Source organism: Mus musculus, chromosome 3 (assembly GCF_000001635.26).
Source record: "Mus musculus strain C57BL/6J chromosome 3, GRCm38.p6 C57BL/6J".
NCBI classification, from domain to species: Eukaryota; Metazoa; Chordata; class Mammalia; order Rodentia; family Muridae; genus Mus; species Mus musculus.
The window spans coordinates 22,348,635-22,368,886 of NC_000069.6; the positions used below are offsets into that span (position 1 = coordinate 22,348,635).

General features: G+C 40.8%; 1 pseudogene; it reads right to left on the reverse strand.

Annotated features, from left to right (window-relative positions):
* Positions 1–210: 210 nt before the first annotated feature.
* On the reverse strand, positions 211–980 carry Gm37636 (annotated as a pseudogene).
* Positions 981–20,252: the final 19,272 nt, after the last annotated feature.

Genomic DNA, 20,252 nt, shown 5'->3' on the forward strand with positions numbered 1-20,252 from the left:
TATAATCACTCTGGAAATCAGTTTGTGGTTCCTCAGAAAATTGGGCATAGTACTACCTGAGGACCCAGCAATACCTCTCCTGCGCATATAACCAGAAGATGTTTCAACATGTAAGAAGGACACATGCTCCACTATGTTCATAGTTCCCTTATTTATTTTATCTTATTTTATTTTATTTTATTTTTAGATTTAACAATTAAGTCAATTTATTCAGTTGACTTCGTCATCTGCAATGGTGACTTCAACCTCAGCTCCTGGCTCAACACTGATGGAAGTAATCTGCTTAACAGTCTCAGAAGGACTATGTAAATCAATGAGTTGCTTCTGGATCCTCATCTGGAAAGGATCCCATGTCTTGGAACCTTTACCACAAGGTGTTTTTCTGGTAGTGATTCTCAATGTCTTGGTAGGCATGTGCACCTATCCTTTCACTTTCAGATTCTTGTCTTTTATGCCTCTGATCAAGTCCACACAAACCTTCGCCAGTGTCTTAGTCAGGGTTTCTATTCCTGCACAAACATCATGACCAAGAAACAAGTTGGGGAGGAACGGGTTTATTCGGCTTACACTTCCATGCTGCTGTTCATCACCAAAGGAAGTCAGGACTGGAACTCAAACAGGTCAGGGAGCAGGAGCTGATGCAGAGGCCATGGAGGGATGTTATTTACTGGCTCGCCTCCCCTGGCTTGCTCAGCCTGCTCTCTTATAGAATCCAAGACTACCAGCCCAGAGATGGCACCACCCACAAGGGGCCTTTCCCCCTTGATCACTAATTGAGAAAATGCCTTACAGTTGGATCTCATGGAGGCATTTCCTCAACTGAAGCTCCTTTCTCTGTGATATCTCCAGCTGTGTCAAGTTGACACAACACTAGCCAGTACAGCCAGTGACTTCACACTGTGGCTGTTGAGCATGATTCGAATTTGGTGAATCGACACTTCAGGCTCCATAGACATCTTTCTGGTATCTTTAAATGTCATGGCTGAGGGTATCTTTAAACACCATGGCTGAGCTGCAGCTTACTGACTGACTTTTTCCTCAGCAGGAACAAACAGCGGTGAGTCAGGATGGAGCAGACTAGTCAGAGCTCTGTAGCATGCACCACCAGGTTTCAGAAAGGCAGTAACCTTATTTATAATAGCCAGAAGCTGGAAAGAACCCAGATGTCCCTTAACAGAGGAATGGATACAGAAAATTTGGTACATTTATATAATAGAGTACTACACAGCTATCAAAAGCAATGAATTTATGAAATTCTTAGGCAAATCGATGGAACTAGAAAATATCATCCTGAGTAATGTAACCCAATCACAAAAGAACACACACTTATTCACTGATAAGTGGATCTTAGCCCAGAAGCTCAGCATACCCAAGTTACAATTCACAGACCACATGAAGCTCAAAATAGGAAGACCAAAGTGTGGATACTTCAGTCCTTCTTAGAAGGGTGAACAAAATACCCATGGGAGGAGATACAGAGACAAAGTGTGGAGCATAGCCTGAAGGCAAGGCCATCCAGAGACTGCCCCACCTGGGGATCCATCCCATATACTGTGACCAAACTCAGACAGTATTGTGGATGCCAACTAGTGCTTGCTGACAGGAGACTGATATAGCTGTCTCCTGAGGGGCTCTACCTGTATCTGACAAATACAGAAGTGGATGCTATCAGCCAACCATTGGAATGAGCACAACGGTTCCCAATGGAGGAACTAGAAAAAGGGTCCAAGGAGGTGAAGAGGTTTGCAGACCCATAGGAGGAACAACAATATGAACCAACCAGTGCTCCCCATAGCTCCCAGGAACTAAATCACCAACCAAAGAGTACACATATTAAAATCCAATATAGAGACAAGGGCCATATTACCAAGTGATAATCACCCTGTTTTTGGCCCCTCGAGGCTGGAGCTTACTGGATTCATGGCTATGTCTGGGTTTTTACATGGGATATGCCTGCTTATATAAATACTCTTAAACTTACCATGCTGTTTTCCCAATCTTATGAAACCTCTCTGTTCCATCCAGGCAATGGGATCTCTAGGGCCCCATGTACTTATTCCTGGCTAACAATTGAAAGGATGGTCAGATCCTGTCCTTTCACACTAAGTCCTAAATATCTATTCTATGCAGAACTGTCTCTAAGATCTATATCTCTTCTGGATAATCACAAAAATCTGTTTCTTCATCTTGTAAAAGGAAAGGTGCTAGAAATAATTAGTCTTAAAAGTCACATTATTATCAATGAGTTTCCTAGGAAAAGATACTAACCCAGGTTCAATTTGTTACTAGTGTGAATGTGTTAAGAATTATATGCTACTAAGGCAGGAGAGTTAACTGCTAAGGCTCAGCAGTTAAGCGTGTGCACTGCTCTTGCAGAAGATCTAAGTTCAGTTCCTAATACTTAGATTGGGAGAGATTCTCTCTCTCTCTCTCTCTCTCTCTCTCTCTCTCTCTCTCTCTCTCTCTCTCTCTCTCTCTCTCTCTCTCTCTCCACATACATACACAGAGATGTTAAAAAGAAGGCAAGTCTTTAATTCTTTAAAAAAAGTACAGCTTTATCAGCTAAAGTATTTTGAATGACAAAAAACCAACCAACCAACCAACCTCCCAAAAAACAAACAAACAAACAAACAAACAACCCCCCAAAAACAAGAGCGGACCCTGAGACACATTTTTATTGCACCTTCCACTGTTTCCTCTGAAAAGATGTAAAGATGTCCGCTGTATTCTCAGGTTCAGTGGCTGTGTGTTGGAAAATGGGCATCAATCTGGTGGGAACTAGTGAGCTCCAAGGTTATTACACTCTACTTTCATTTTGATGAGGCATGCATAAACTTTGTAATTTTTGTTTCCTCTGATCTACTCTCTCTTTAGTCACTTTAAATGCTATTCTTTGAAATGCCTCCTAGAGAAAAATAATTACACTAGTTAAAAACACCGAGACACAGCAAGCTCTAAAAATCCACTGGTCAGATTTCACACTTCACCCTCACATTGCTATCCCTGGATGTCTTCTGAGTTGATAATTAGGTTTTCATGGTTTGCTTTCTTATTAATGGCCCCTGTACTGTCAGAACCCCCATTGAGAGTGAGATTTATTTAAGAGAGAATTAAAATCCAATATAGAGACAAGGGCCATATTACCAAGTGATAATAGTATTTTGACAATCCTGTGCCTGGAAGGGATTTAAGAAAGTCTTTGCTGTCCACTCTCAACTTAGGACTTCTAGCCTTCTCTGTTGGCTACAGCTACTTTATTCTTACTTTCTGTCTTTGGATTTGATTGTGGGCTGCCTTCTGATCGTAATCTCTTGGAGGTCTTTGCTTTTGTATAGTGGCAGACTTGGGAAGGATGCAGGTGAGAGGAGAGGAGGTCGTGGAATAGAGGACATGGAATCTCCAGAGAAGTTCAATTCCTCTTTTGAGCATCATTGCAAGGTTTCTAGAAAAGATGGCTCCTACCTTTCATCACAAAAATTTAATGAGATTTAGCTAGATAAGGGTGGTAGATAGAAAGGACATTATAGGTGAAGGGGAACAGTTATATCTGAAACACATCAGTAATGATGAGTAGAGAGTGTCTTTCTCAGGAGACACAGTAGGAGCTGACCATGAGAGACTTGAGGGGCTTGAAGTGAATGCTTAGTATCAAGCATTTGCCTTTTTTCACTCTATAATTGCCTTTACAAATAGTGTTTGAAAGATATTGTTTCTGGGGGAAGGATTTGCTTTCATATTTTTGTTCTAAAGTACTCTGATGGAAAAAAAGGACTTATATTTCCTGAGGGTGTGTATTCCATCATGGTGAGGGAGGCATGTCATTCATACAGCAAATACAGGGGGAGGAGGGAGGAAAGAGGGAGTTAGGGAAGGAGGGAGGGAGAGAGAGGCAGAGATACAGAGAGACAGTGAATGAGAGACAGAGAGGGAGCTAGAGATAGCGGAACACAAAGATACAGAGAGAGAGAGAGAGAGAGAGAGAGAGAGAGAGAGAGAGAGAGAGAGAATGAGTGAGTTCAGGAATATATGATGTTAGTGACAACCAAAAAGGATTATTAGAAATGACATGTATGTTCAGTAGTATTAGATGCTTGGAGAGGGCATGTTTGTCAATGACAAATGGTGTCCAGTAGGACAAATAATAAAGATCTTCTAATATGTGTCCTAGTTCCTGCCATCATCATTTCTGCCATGGCCTTTTAGTTGGGTTGTCAGCCTCTGCTTGATTCTTTATGTTGCTGTGAAAAGGCATCACCATCCTAAAGCCTCATAATCAGATTCCTGGATCATATCAATCCTTACGCTGGTCTCATTTGACCTTCACCGATGATCCAGGTAAAACCTAGTTTTCCAGGGTGACATGACATCTCACCCTTATCCTGCTCTGACTCTGCCCTGGGATTGCTCTAACACACCCTGAGCTCTCACTACTCTTTAAATTGTCTGCTAGGGACATGCCTCCTTCATTATCTGCTTTGCAAAGCCCAACCCAACAACACCCTTGAAAAAACTATCTGTCGCTCACACAAATGTCTGTCCCCTTTACTTTGCGGACTTTTTTCTAGTTGACTATTTCAAATAGCATTATGGACCCTTAAGTTTCCATTTTCTTTTAAAAATTAAGTTTCATGCCCACGTGAGGTGCCGCAAGGTTGTAATTACAGCTCTTCGGTGGCAGAGACAGGGTCAGGGTCAGGGCAGGGTCAGGGGCAGAAAGAGAAACAGGAGGAGTGGATTAGTTTAAGATTAGCCTTGTCTTCACGTTGAGTTTCTTGTTAGCCAAATCTACACAGCAGGACTGTCTCAAACCAACCAACCAAGCAACCAACCAAGCAACCAACCAAGCAATCAACCAACCAACCAAGCAACCAACCAACCAAGCAACCAACCAAGCAATCAACCAAGCAATCAACCAATCAACCAACCAAGCAACCAACCAAGCCAGCCTTCAAAAAAACAAAAACAAAAACAAAACAAAAACCCCAACCAACTAATCAACCAACAAAGCAAAACAAAATAAAACAAAAGTAGAGAAGCAAATAAAATAAAACAATAAAAAATTTAATTCTCTTTCCTTTTCCTAACTAGTTCTTTTTCAACTTTGATGTCTTTTGTTTTCGTGTTTGTTTGTTTCATGACCCAATGAGTTTGATTAGGGTTGTTTGAAGGAGCATGAGTGAAGGTTATTTACAGCAATATGGGCCACTGAACAAATTCTTTGCCCCTTCAGCAACCATTAATTACCTGTAGGTCCTCAAGGAAGACCTCATGAATTCCTCTCTCATGCATGATGGCACAATGTTGATGGACTCAGTCTTGTACAGGTCTTCTGCAGATAATATAAGCACCATTCCACAGTACTCCACCCCTTCCTCCACTTTTTTTTTAATTAGGTATTTTCTTCATTTACATTTCAAATGCTATCCCAAAAGTCCCCCATATCCTCCCCCTTCCCCGACCCAACCACTCCCACTTCTTGGCCCTGTCATTCCCCTGTACTGAGGTATATAAAGTTTGCAAGACCAATGGGCCTCTCTTTCCACTGATGGTCAACTAGGCCATCTTCTGATACATATGCAGCTAGAGACATGAGCTCTGGGGGGTACTGATTAGTTCATATTGTTGTTCCACCTATAGGGTTACAGATCTCTTTAGCTCCTTGGGTACTTTCTCTAGCTCCTCCACTGGGGGCCCTGTGATCCATCCAATAGATGACTGTGAGCATCCACTTCTGTGTTTGCTAGGCCCTGGCATAGCCTCACAAGAGACAGCTATATCAGGGTCCTTTCAGCAAAATCTTGCTAGTGTATGCAATGGTGTCAGCATTTGGAGGCTGATTGTGGGATGGATCCCCGGGTATGGCAGTCTCTAGATGGTCCATCCTTTCGTCTCAGCTCCAAACTTTGTCTCTGTAACTCATTCCATGGGTGTTTTGTTCCCAATTCTAAGAAGGGGCAAAGTGTCCACACTTTGGTCTTTGTTCATCTTGCCTTCCTCCCCTTCTTATATTCCTTCCACTCCCTTGTCTGTATTGTATTATTCTTTGATCCTTGGAGTCAATGGTGCCTTTTGTATAACATTAAAGATATTAGACATTCTCTTCCTAATCTTCAGGAGCTAGAGACCTAGCTGAAGGATAGACCCAAAACTCTGGTTCTCAACTGTCTCATTAAGATAAGTTTTGTCCCAATGGTATGCTCACATCACTCCTAGGAAGGTACCTTTTCTTCCAGGAGGCCATACAAACAAGATTACTAAATTTTGTCTGATGGAAAGTAGTTCCTTCAGTATGGTTATTGGGGAGAGGTTGTAATTTCTTGGGAATAAGTTCCTTGTATCTGTCAGGATGACAACCATAGATAAAGAGAACCATACTAAGTATCTGAAACAAAGGTGTGTTAAATGTGGAAGTGGTCACAAGGCCCACAGTGGCATTGACCATTTCATGGAGCCATATATATTGTAGTATCTACAATGAGGACATTAGAGGAGGTTGTTATCCCTGAGATGAAGGGAAGCCAGAATACCTAGTGCTGTCATTAGAGCTAGGGCATTGTAGGAAGAGCATATTTGTGTTTCCCAAGCCTCTCCGGTGCTTAAGACCAGACTGGTGTAAAGTGTAGATGGTGCTCAGATCTCCATGGTGATCCCTGCTCTCATTTAAATACTGAAGAAGGACCTGATGCTGAAGGAACAGGGATTGTTTAGAAATGGGGTTTAGACAATGACCAGTGCTGAGTGGGGAAGGAGCTGGTTGTTGGCCGGTGTTGGTGATGCAACTCATTTGTGTGAAGTTCAGGAAACACTTCTCCCAGACCTATTTTTAGTTTTCTGTTTGTGCAGATTTCAAACAGAACCTGGAATCTGTGCTTGCAGTGTCCCAGCCTGATAATGAAGCACAGTAGAGTGGAGTAGGAGGCTGGGTGAACACAGGAATGTATCTGCCCATGCCCTCTGTATTAGTTAGGGTTTTATTGCTGTGAAGAGACTCCATGACCAAAGCAACTCTTATAAAGAAAAACATTTAATTGGGACTGGTTTACATTTCAGAGGTTCAGTCTATTATCATCATGGCAGGAAGGATGGCAGCCTGCAGACAGATATTGTGCTGGAGAAGGAGTTGAGAGTTCTGTATCTTGATCCAAAGGCAGCCAGGGGGAGGCTTACTTCCACGTTGGGCAGAGCCTGAGCATAGGAGCCACGCAGCCCAATTCCACAGCAACATATTTCCTTCTAACAATGCCACACATCCTCCAATAATACCAAACTTCCTAATAGTGCCACTCCCCATGAGCCAACCATATTCAAACTACCACATCCTCCATGGGAGGTACTGGAGGCCTTGAACTCTTATCTCCTCAATGCTATTTGCTTATAGTTGTTCCAAGCCTCCTCAGATATCAACATGTAGGAGTCAAGACACTATATTTAACAAGTTCCTAAGGAGTTTCACTTGTTAGTGTTCGTTGCATTGTTTGAGACAGAATCCCAAACAGGCTGGCCTCTGTGATGTACCACGAGTGCCCTTACACAGATAGTCCTGCCCCATCTCCTGGTATTATAGGTGTGTGCCACAAGGCTCTGTTTATGAAATTGGCCTTGTAAACATTTGCAACTAAAAGGCATCATCAGTTGTCTGCTGCTTGTATACCCTTGACAGCCTTCTTAGGAGTCAGTTTTTGGAGATCATCTCTAATTTTTCCTTTTCTGTTCACTTGTTTTATTTAAAGAGTCTCTTCATATCTTGAGAGAGGTTTTAAGAAGTAGTTCTAGAACTCAGAGGGTCAATCATTCTTTTCTGAGAAACAGGACTGTTTTCTGAGAATGCAAGCACTCTCCATTGTTTCTATTTTTATATTCTCCTTTTATGTTTTTAACAGCTTTAATGAGTTTGGTGGACAAATAGCACACAGTTTGACACACATGTACAACCATGAAACCATTACATGATCAAGATAGGGACATAGCCATTGTTTCTGAGGGCCTACGGACCCCTTTCTATGACAACAATTTTAGGCAACTGATAATCTATTTTCTGTCACTATATGGTCACATAGTAATCCAGACGTAGAGAAAACTAGTTGCCAATATATATGCCCACCATCAGCCAGAGACAAACTTTTATTCATATACCTGTAGAGACCAAACATAGCCCATCAGAATTTGTATATTGAAACTAACTTCCGAAGTGAAAGCATTTGGAGTGGACATTTGTGAGGCAGTGAGGTGATGGATGCTTGGTCTCATGAGTAGGGATAGTTTTAGAGGGACACCTTCCCTTGCCAACTGTAAGGACACTGAGGGTGGATCAGGAAGCTGGTCCTCTCCAGACCCAGTCTTCCATTGTCTTGTCCTTCACAGTGTTAAAAATAATTATAACCCACCCAGGTAAAGTCTCGCTGCCCAAATAGACAAAAACACTACCATTTTCTCTTTTGTGAACCCTGGCTTATACTTGAAAGGGCCATAAAATCTCTAAATGGCTTCCTCACAACACCCCCACTTTTTTTTGCAGCTAGGTATTGCTATGTGCTTAAGTTCCTAGTAATTACCTACATCATCATTTCCTCTTTTCTGTTAACTGAAAAAAGAAGTGTTGAATGAATTCTCAGGAGAGATGCACAAAAGAGACTAATGTCACTTTGCAAAAAAGACTGAGGGCTTTCACCACTTTTCTCTTATTTCATTTCCTGATGTGTAGAATCTGTTTGAATGGCTAGGCCTTGGACTACACCATTACTGCAAACTTAAAGCTTTGACTGACATCGTTGAGCAGAGACACCAGCCTCAATCTTTGATTTGACTGGGCAGCAGCAGCAGCATCCATGGCTGTCTCCCATGTGGACCCCTTTTATGTGAGAGTGGCATTAGTTTCTTGTTTGCTTAAGCAGCACTCGTATACCTTTATTTGACACACAGTTGGCTGCATCTTAACTGAGACATCTGTGCTTCTATTTCTTTCTCTCTTGAACGAGTTACCACCAATGCCCTCTGTTCTTACTTCATTTGGGTTAGCTACCTGACACAGATCCTCCTTCACACATTTATATTTCACTTCATTCTGACAGGGGATCTCACACTTTAATGTGGAGAAACTAATGTTCTTAAAAAGAATTAGTGGGCAAGTTATTAAGGTGACCTGATGCACAAGGCTTGGTGACAGAAATTCCTCTTATGGAATGGACTATTTTTCATGGAGGTGCTCTCTCATTTGAAGGGAGTTTTTTGAGCCATATGGACTTTAACACATTCAAAGTGAGCAGGGATAATCCACCAGACACTTTTTCCTCCATGCTATGAGAAGAAGGAAGAAAGAAACTCTAGATGTTCATTACAAAAGAAGACTGTTTGGGGGATAACAGGGAACCTCGCTGGGGCCACCGGGATAGGAAGCTCCCATTTTATCCTTGCAGACCTTGGACATGGAGAGACACAACTCCAAAAAATTAACTTCTGATATCCACATGTGTTCTGAGGCACGCATGTTAAGTTTCTCTCTCTTACGCTCTCTCTCTCTCTCTCTCTCTCTCTCTCTCTTTCTCTCTCTTTGGTAATAAATAAAATAAATTAAAAAAAAACAGTTTCCACAGGATACAGGTCCTTTCTCAGCCTGGGTATAAGTTATTGGCACTGAATTGGGTGAGGGCTATATGTCCTTTTTCTAACCTGCATGAAAAACATTGTCTGCTGCCTTGGCCATCTGATTAAGCATCCCTAGACATTCTGGCTTGCCATCTCCTAGACTGTTTTCTGAGATCCAGCCTTCACCGTCCTTTTTTGAATCTCATAGGCTTGTTTTTTAAAGGCTGTGGTTAGTCCTGTAAAACATGAACTTAATAAGTGCGGCTAGGTTGATGCATTCCTTGTGGAAAAGTGAAAATGGATGAACTATGATATCACTGGGAAGAGAGGCCCCTTGGTATTGCAAACTTTATATGCCCCAGTACAGGGGAATACCAGGGCCAAGAAGCAGGAGTGGGTGGGTAGGGGAGCAGGGTGGGGGGGAGGGTATAGGGAACTTTCAGGATAGCATTTGAAATGTATATAAAGAAAATATCTAATAAAAAAATCTTTAAAAAAAGAATAATTAGCCTATGCAAGTATTTGAGCTGTTTTCCACTGGTGTTTCTAGAAACAAGTCCATTAAATCAAAGAGTAAGACAGGACATTTTGATAATTATTTCTCATTCTCTTACTGTAAATCTGCAGACTTAAGATGCAATGACACATGCTCACACCTACTGTGCTCCATTAGTTAATTGTGCCACACTGCAATCTTGCCCTGATGTTTAGTATGATGCTTTTCCTTCACAACATGCTGAGGTGTATTACTCACAATACTATCAGTGTTCAGATGCTTCTGTAATTCCTCCCATTTTTTCCCCAGTAGTTTTTAGAGATAAAAAGGTGAGTATACTATAAAAGTGCTGTGGCTTATAGAAAACAACTTGTTTTTTTTTTTTTTTTTCAAAGACTTGGTGATCTTTTTCCAATTGTCAGTATTTTAAGAATATTGTGGACAGTTTACTGAAGGCACAAAGATTTCTGAATACATAGGGATTGGAATCTATCTATCTATCTATCTATCTATCTATCTATCTATCTATCTATCATCTATCTATATTTCACTTAGCTTATCTTAAATTTTATAAGAGCTTATTTCAAAATCCTGCTTTCTAAAGTCTTCATTCTTTTCCAACTGAGAATTTTCTATGCCACTAAAATATTTAAATATTGGATTTGCCTTGTTTTTATAACATTTTTCTACCCTAGAGGATGAAGATATTTAACTTTCCTCCTCTTGATTTTATTCAAACTGCCTTTCATTTCTTTCCCTCAGTTCACATAGCAGTTATAGAAGAAAAGAACGTAGAATATTGGTCTATTGATTTTGACACTTCAGTGAAAATCATGAGAGACTGTGGAGAATTCAAAAGACAAGAGGGCTCTCCCATCCAGGCCCTCCGTGCAGCAAACACTTGGTACCTATGCATTTATTACATTAGTTTGAAAACAAGATAGTCAATAAACAGCTTCATAACTTGTGTCCACCAAGGCCATGTTTATATAACCTAGTTTGACCTAATGATTATAAAAATGGAATCGATTAAAGCTAGATATTTTATAATCATGCAAGCAACATGTTTTGTTTATTTGATATCCTGCTCCTGAGTTTGCTATAGGATGAGATTTAAACTAGGGGAAAATAATTTTCAATTGCCTGGTGATTAAATCAATACCATGTTTTTTATAAGTCTCATATCTGTGAGTTCCTATGATCAGAGCAGGCCATGTCAACATCTGAAACGTGTCACCTTATATACTGTCTGTCTAAACAGTCCATGCCTGCTGAATAAGTGGTTGAGAGATGTAGGTTAGGCTATTCACTGGATGACATGAACTTGAACAGGGTAGAAAACTGATTCACAAGGTAGTGGTGTTGTTATTGTTATTACGGTTTTGAGATAAGAAGAAATTGCTGTTGCAGTAAATATGAACCCCATATAATTACATATAAGAAAGACAAAATCTACTTATTATAATTATAAGCTCTATGCCTAGATTGGGCAGATCTAGCACTATACTAACTTATTCTGCAGGTATTAGACCTTTCTTACTAACAGTCTCTTCTGGCTATGTGGTTCTGCTTCATCTCACTTTCTCCTCCTCTCCTATCCTCTCTCTTTCTTTCTCCTACCTGACCCCACTCTCAAAGACTTCCTGTCCCACCTTTTCCTTCCACTGCCCAATCACAGTCTCTAGCCTTTATTTGACCAGTGAAAATGGAGAAAAAGTTCATATGAAATCACCTGAGAACGTGATCAACTGTTTGTAGGCGGACAGTCCCTCTTGAGGAAGCAGAATTAATATCACAATATAAACAGCATCAGGGAAATCCACAATATTTCCCTGTTTTTGCCCAATAAAAAGGCTACTTTTTCTCAGATATAAATTTAGCACAATTATAACAATTATGTAAATTATAAGGTATGATATACATTAAACTTCCAGTCTATCACATTTGTCAATTTAGATAAAGTACTCTATTGTCTATCCAAATGTAAAGAGTTTATAGTTCTGTGCCTGAATTATGCTGATTTTTAAAAAATTAGGTATTTTATTCATTTACAATTCAAATGCTATGCCAAAAGTCCCCCATACCCTCCAACCTCCCCTACCAACCCATTCCCACTTCTTGGCCCTGGCATTCTCCTGTACTGAGGCATATAAAGTTTGCAAGACCAAGGGGCCTCTCTTCCCAATGATGGCAAACTAGGCCATCTTCTGCTTCATATGCAGCTAGAGACAAGAGCTCTGGGGTACTGGTTAGTTCATACTATTGTTCCACCTATAGGGTTGCAGACCCCTTTAGCTCCTTGGGTATTTCTCTAGCTCCTCCATTGGGGGCCCTGTGTTCCATCCAATAGATGACTGTGAGCATCCACTTCTGTGTTTGTCAGGTTCCAGCGTAGCCTCACACGAGACAGCTATATCAGGGTCCTTTCAGCAAAATCTTGCTGGCATATGCAATGGTGTCTGCGTTTGGAGGCTGATTATGGGATGATTCCCGGGTTTGGCAGTCTCTAGATGGTCCATCCTTTTGTCTCAGCTCCAAACTTTGTCTCTGTAACTCCTTCCATGGGTGTTTTGTTCCCAATTCTAAGGGCAAAGCGTCCACACATTGGTCTTCGTTCTTCTTGAGTTTCATGTGTTTTGCAACTTGCATCTTGGGTATAATAAATTTCTTGGCTAATATCCACTTATCAGTGAGTACATATCACGTGAGTTCTTTTGTGATTGGGTTACCTTACTCAGTATGAACCCTCCAGGTCCATCCATTTGCCTAGGAATTTCATAAATTCATTCTTTTTAATAGCTGAGTAATACTCCATTGTGTAAATGTACCACATTTTCTGTATCAATTCCTCTATTGCGGGGCATCTGGGTTCTTTCTATCTTCTGGCTATTATAAATAAGGCTGCTATGAACATAGTGGAGCATGTGTCCTTCGTACTGGTTGGAACATCTTCTAGATATACGCCCAAGAGAGATATTGCGGGATCCTCCGGTAGTACTATGTCAAATTTTCTGAGGAATCGCCAGACTGATTTCCAGAGTGGTTGTACAAGCTTGCAATCCCACCAACAATGGAGGAGTGTTTCTCGTTCTCCACATCCTCGCCAGCATCTGCTGTCACCTGAATTTTTGATCTTAGCCATTCTGACTGGTGTGAGATGGAATCTCAGGGTAGTTTTGATTTGCACTTCTCTGATGATTAAGGATGGTGAACATTTTTTCAGGTGCTTCTCAGCCATTCGGTATTCCTCAGGTGAGAATTCTTTTTTTTTTTTTTTCCATTTTTATTACACATTTAGCTCATTTACATTTCCAATGCTATACCAAAAGTCCCCCATACCCACCCACCCCCACTCCCCTACCCACCCACTTCCCCTTTTTGGCCCTGGTGTTCCCCTGTACTGGGGCATATAAAGTTTGTGTGTCCAATGGGCCTCTCTTTCCAGTAATGGCCGACTAGGCCATCTTTTGATACATATGCAGCTAGAGTCAAGAGCTCCGGGGTACTGGTTAGTTCATAATGTTGTTCCACCTATAGGGTTGCAGATCCCTTTAGCTCCTTGGGTTCTTTCTCTAGCTCCTCCATTGGGAGCCCTGTGATCCATCCAATAGCTGACTGTGATCATCCACTTCTGTGTTTGCTGGGCCCCGGCATAGTCTCACAAGAGACAGCTACATCTGGGTCCTTTCGATAAAATCTTGCTAGTGTATGCAATGGTGTCAGTGTTTGGATGCTGATTATGGGGTGGATCCCTGGATATGGCAGTCTCTACATGGTCCATCCTTTCATCTCAGCTCCAAACTTTGTCTCTGTAACTCCTTCCATGGGTGTTTTGTTCCCAATTCTAAGGAGGGGCATAGTGTCCACACTTCAGTCTTCATTCTTCTTGAGTTTCATGTGTTTAGCAAATTGTATCTTATATCTTGGGAATCCTAGGTTTGGGGCTAATATCCACTTATCAGTGAGTACATATTGTGTGAGTTCCTTTGTGAATGTGTTACCTCACTCAGGATGATGCCCTCCAGGTCCATCCATTTGCCTAGGAATTTCATAAATTCATTCTTTTTAATAGCTGAGTAGTACTCCATTGTGTAGATGTACCACATTTTCTGTATCCTTTCCTCTGTGGAGGAACATCTGGGTTATTTCCAGCTTCTGGCTATTATAAATAAGGCTGCTATGAAGATAGTGGAGCATGTGTCCTTCTTACCAGTTGGGGTATCTTCTGGATATATGCCCAGGAGAGGTATTGCTGCATCCTCCGGTAGTACTATGTCCAATTTTCTGAGGAACCGCCAGACTGATTTCCAGAGTGGTTGTACAAGCCTGCAATCCCACCAACAATGGAGGAGTGTTCCTCTTTCTCCACATCCACGCTAGCATCTGCTGTCACCTGAATTTTTGATCTTAGCCATTCTGACTGGTGTGAGGTGGAATCTCAGGGTTGTTTTGATTTGCATTTCCCTGATAATTAAGGATGTTGAACATTTTTTCAGGTGCTTCTCTGCCATTCAGTATTCCTCAGGTGAGAATTCTTTGTTCAGTTCTGAGCCCCATTTTTTAATGGGGTTGTTTGATTTTCTTAAGTCCACCTTCTTGAGTTCTTTATATATGTTGGATATTAGTCCCCTATCTGATTTAGGATAGGTAAATATCCTTTCCCAATCTGTTGGTGGTCTTTTTGTCTTATTGACGGTGTCTTTTGCCTTGCAGAAACTTTGAAGTTTCATTAGGTCCCATTTGTCAATTCTCGATCTTACAGCACAAGCCATTGCTGTTCTGTTCAGGAATTTTTCCCCTGTGCCCATATCTTCAAGGCTTTTCCCCACTTTCTCCTCTATAAGTTTCAGTGTCTCTGGTTTTATGTGAAGTTCCTTGATCCACTTAGATTTGACCTTAGTACAAGGAGATAAGTATGGATCGATTTGCATTCTTCTACATGATAACAACCAGTTGTGCCAGCACCAATTGTTGAAAATGCTGTCTTTCTTCCACTGGATGGTTTTTGCTCCCTTGTCGAAGATCAAGTGACCATAGGTGTGTGGGTTCATTTCTGGGTCTTCAATTCTATTCCATTGGTCTACTTGTCTGTCTCTATACCAGTACCATGCAGTTTTTATCACAATTGCTCTGTAGTAAAGCTTTAGGTCAGGCATGGTGATTCCACCAGAAGTTCTTTTATCCTTGAGAAGACTTTTTGCAATCCTAGGGTTTTTGTTATTCCAGATGAATTTGCAAATTGCTCCTTCTAATTTGTTGAAGAATTGAGTTGGAATTTTGATGGGGATTGCATTGAATCTGTAGATTGCTTTTGGCATGATAGCCATTTTTAAAATGTTGATCCTGCCAATCCATGAGCATGGGAGATCTTTCCATCTTCTGAGATCTTCTTTAATTTCTTTCTTCAGAGATTTGAAGTTTTTATCATACAGATCTTTCACCTCCTTAGTTAGAGTCATGCCAAGATATTTTATATTATTTGTGACTATTGAGAAGGGTGTTGTTTCCCTAATTTCTTTCTCAGCCTGTTTATTCTTTGTGTAGAGAAAGGCCATTGACTTGTTTGAGTTTATTTTATATCCAGCTACTTCACCGAAGCTGTTTATCAGGTTTAGGAGTTCTCTGGTAGAATTTTTATGGTCACTTATATATACTATCATATCATTTGCAAAAAGTGATATTTTGACTTCCTCTTTTCCAATTTGTATCCCCTTGATCTCCTTTTGTTGTCGAATTGCTCTGGCTAATACTTCAAGTACTATGTTGAAAAGGTAGGGAGAAAGTGGGCAACCTTGTCTAGTCCCTGATTTTAGTGGGATTGCTTCCAGCTTCTCTCCATTTACTTTGATGTTGGCTACTGGTTTGCTGTAGATTGCTTTTATCATGTTTAGGTATAGGCCTTGAATTCCTGATCTTTCCAAAACTTTTATCATGAATGGGTGTTGAATCTTGTCAAATGCTTTTTCTGCATCTAATGAGATGATCATGTGGTTTTTGTCTTTGAGTTTGTTTATATAATGGATTACATTGATGGATTTTCGTATATTAAACCATCCCTGCATTCCTGGAATAAAACCTACTTGGTCAGGATGGATGATTGCTTTAATGTGTTCTTGGATTCGGTTAGCAAGAATTTTATTGTGGATTTTTGCATCGATATTCATAAGAGAAATTGGTGTGAAGTTCTCTATCTTTGTTGAGTCTTTCTGTGGTTTAGGTATCAGAGTAATAGTGGCTTCATAGAATGAATTGGGTAGAGTACCTTCTACTTCTATTTTGTGAAATAGTTTGTGCAGAACTGGAATTAGATCTTCTTTGAAGGTCTGATAGAACTCTGCACTAAACCCGTCTGGTCCTGGGCTTTTTTTGGCTGGGAAGGAATTAATAACTGCTTCTATTTCTTTAGGTGACATGGGACTGTTTAGATGGTCAACTTGATCCTGACTCAACTTTGTTACCTGGTATCTGTCCAGAAATTTGTCCATTTCGTCCAGGTTTTCCAGTTTTGTTGAGTATAACCGTTTGTAGAAGGATCTGATGGTGTTTTGGATTTCTTCAGGATCTGTTGTTATGTCTCCCTTTTCATTTCTGATTTTGTTAATTAGGCTGCTGTCCCTGTGCCCTCTAGTGAGTCTAGCTAAGGGTTTATCTATCTTGTTGATTTTCTCAAAGAACCAACTCCTCGTTTGGTTAATTCTTTGAATAGTTCTTCTTGTTTCAACTTGGTTGATTTCACCCCTGAGTTTGATTATTTCCTGCCATCTACTCCTCTTGGGTGAATTTGCTTCCTTTTTTTCTAGAGCTTTTAGATGTGTTGTCAAGCTGCTAGTATGTGCTCTCTCCCGTTTCTTCTTGGAGGCACTCAGAGCTATGAGTTTCCCTCTTAGAAATGCTTTTATTGTGTCCCAAAGGTTTGGGTACGTTGTGGCTTCATTTTCATTAAACTCTAAAAAGTCTTTAATTTCTTTCTTTATTCCTTCCTTGACCAAGGTATCATTGAGAAGAGTGTTGTTCAGTTTCCACGTGAATGTTGGCTTTCCATTATTTATGTTGTTATTGAAGATCAGTCTTAGGCCATGGTGGTCTGATAGGATACATGGGACAATTTCAATATTTTTGTATCTGTTGAGGCCTGTTTTGTGACCAATTATATGGTCAATTTTGGAGAAGGTCCCGTGAGGTGCTGAGAAGAAGGTATATCCTTTTGTTTTAGGATAAAATGTTCTGTAGATATCTGTCAGGTCCATTTGTTTCATAACTTCTGTTAGTTTCACTGTGTCCCTGTTTAGTTTCTGTTTCCACGATCTTCCATTGATGAAAGTGGTGTGTTGAAGTCTCCCACTATTATTGTGTGAGGTGCAATGTGTGCTTTGAGCTTTACTAAAATGTCTTTAATGAATGTGGCTGCCCTTGCATTTGGAGCGTAGATATTCAGAATTGTGAGTTCCTCTTGGAGGATTTTACCTTTGATGAGTATGAAGTGTCCCTCCTTTTCTTTTTTGATAACTTTGGGTTGGAAGTCGATTTTATCCGATATTAGAATGGCTACTCCAGCTTGTTTCTTCAGACCATTTGCTTGGAAAATTGTTTTCCAGCCTTTCACTCTGAGGTAGTGTCTGTCTTTTTCCCTGAGATGGGTTTCCTGTAAGGAGCAGAATGTTGGGTCCTGTTTGTGTAGCCAGTCTGTTAGTCTATGTCTTTTTATTGGGGAATTGAGTCCATTGATATTAAGAGATATTAAGGAAAAGTAATTGTTGCTTCCTGTTATTTTTGTTGTTAGAGTTGGCATTCTGTTCTTGTGGCTGTCTTCTTTTTGGTTTGTTGAGGGATTACTTTTTTGCTTGTTCTAGGGCGTGATTTCCGTCCTTGTATTGCTTCTTTTCTGTTATTATCCTTTGAAGGGCTGGATTCGTGGAAAGATATTGTGTGAATTTGTTTTTGTCGTGGAATACTTTGGTTTCTCCATCTATGGTAATTGAGATTTTGGCCGGGTATATTAGCCTGGCCTGGCATTTGTGTTCTCTTAGTGTCTGTATAACATCTGTCCAGGCTCTTCTGGCTTTCATAGTCTCTGGTGAAAAGTCTGGTGTAATTCTGATAGGCCTTTCTTTATATGTTACTTGACCTTTCTTCCTTACTGCTTTTAATATTCTATCTTTATTTAGTGCATTTGTTGTTCTGATTATTATGTGTCGGGAGGAATTTCTTTTCTGGTCCAGTCTATTTGGCATTCTGTAGGCTTCTTGTATGATCATAGGCATCTCTTTCTTTATGTTTGGGAAGTTTTCTTCTATTTTGTTGAAGATATTAGCTGGCCCTTTAAGTTGAAAATCTTCATTCTCATCAATTCTTATTATCCGTAGGTTTGGTCTTCTCACTGTGTCCTGGATTTCCTGGATGTTTTGAGTTAGGATCCTTTTGCATTTTGTATTTTCTTTGACTGTTGTGTCGATGTTCTCTATGGAATCTTCTGCACCTGAGATTCTCTCTTCCATTTCTTGTATTCTGTTGCTGATGTTCGCATCTATGGTTCCAGATCTCTTTCCTAGGGTTTCTATCTCCAGCGTTGCCTCGCTTTGGGTTTTCTTTATTGTGTCTACTTCCCTTTTTAGTTCTAGTATGGTTTTGTTCATTTCCATTACCTGTTTGGATGAGTTTTCCTGTTTTTCTTTAAGGACTTCTACCTGTTTGGCCGTGTTTTCCTGCTTTTCTTTAAGGGCCTGTAACTCTTTAGCAGTGCTCTCCTGTAATTCTTTAAGTGACTTATGAAAGTCCTTCTTGATGTCCTCTATCATCATCATGAAAAATGTTTTTAAATCTGGGTCTAGATTTTCGGTTGTGTTGGGGTGTCCAGGACTAGGTGGGGTGGGAGTGCTGCGTTTTGATGATGGTGAGTGGTCTTGATTTCTGTTAGTAGGATTCTTACGTTTGCCTTTCGCCATCTGGTAATCTCTGAAGCTAGCTGTTATAGTTGTGTCTGTTAAGAGCTTGTTCTTCAGGTGACTCTGTTAGCCTCTATAATCAGACCTGGGAGGGTAGTGCTTTCCTTAGTTTCAGTGGGTAGAGTATTCTCTGCAGGAAAGCTCTCTTCTTGCAGGGAAGGTACCCAGATATCTGGTGTTCGAACCGGACTCCTGGCAGAAGTTGTGTTCCACTCACTAGAGGTCTTAGGATCCCTTGTGGAATCCTGTGTGGGCCCTTGCGGGTGTCAGGCAACTCCGCTGGCAAGGTAGCCCGAGGCTCAAGTGGAGCGGAAGGGGCTTGTGCCCCAGGTCAGGCCCGGGTTGTCTGCTTCCCTATGTACTGCAGTCTCAGGTTCCGCGTGATTGGATTGGGGCTGGTGCTGTGTTCCACTCACCAGAGGTCTTAGGATCCCGTGGGGAATCCTGTGTGGGCCCTTGCGGGTGTCAGGCGACTCCGCTGGCAAGGTAGCCCGAGGCTCGAGTGGAGCGAAAGGCCGAGAATTCTTTGTTTAGCCCTGAGCCCCATTTTTTAATGGGGTTATTTGATTTTCTGGAGTCCACCTTTTTGAGTTCTCTATATATATTGGATATTAGTCCCCTATCTGATTTAGGATAGGTAAAGGTCCTTTCCCAATCTGTTGGTGGCCTTTTTGTCTTATTAACGGTGTCTTTTTCCTTGCAGAAGCTTTGCAATTTTATGAGGTCCTATTTGTCGATTCTCGATCTTACAGCACAAGCCATTGCTGTTCTATTCAGGAATTTTTCCCCTGTACCCATATCTTTGAGGGTTTTACCTACTTTCTCCTCTTTAAGTTTCAGTGTCTCTCTTTTTATGTGGAGTTCCTTAATCCACTTAGATTTGACCGTAGTACAAGGAGATAGGAATGAATCAATTCACATTCTTATACATGATAACTGCCTGTTGTGCCAGCACCATTTGTTGAAAATGCTGTCTTTTTTTCCACTGGATGGTTTTAGCTCCCTTGTCAAAGATCAAATGACCATAGGTGTGTGGGTTCATTTCTGGGTCTTCAATTCTATTCCATTGGTCTACTTGTCTGTTACTATACTAGTGCCATGCAGTTTGTATCACAATTGCTCTGCAGTTCAGCTTTAGGTCATGCATGGTGATTCCACCAGAGGTTCTTTTATCCTTGAGAAGAGTTTTTGCTATCCTAGGTTTTTTTGTTATTCCAGAGGAATTTGCAAAT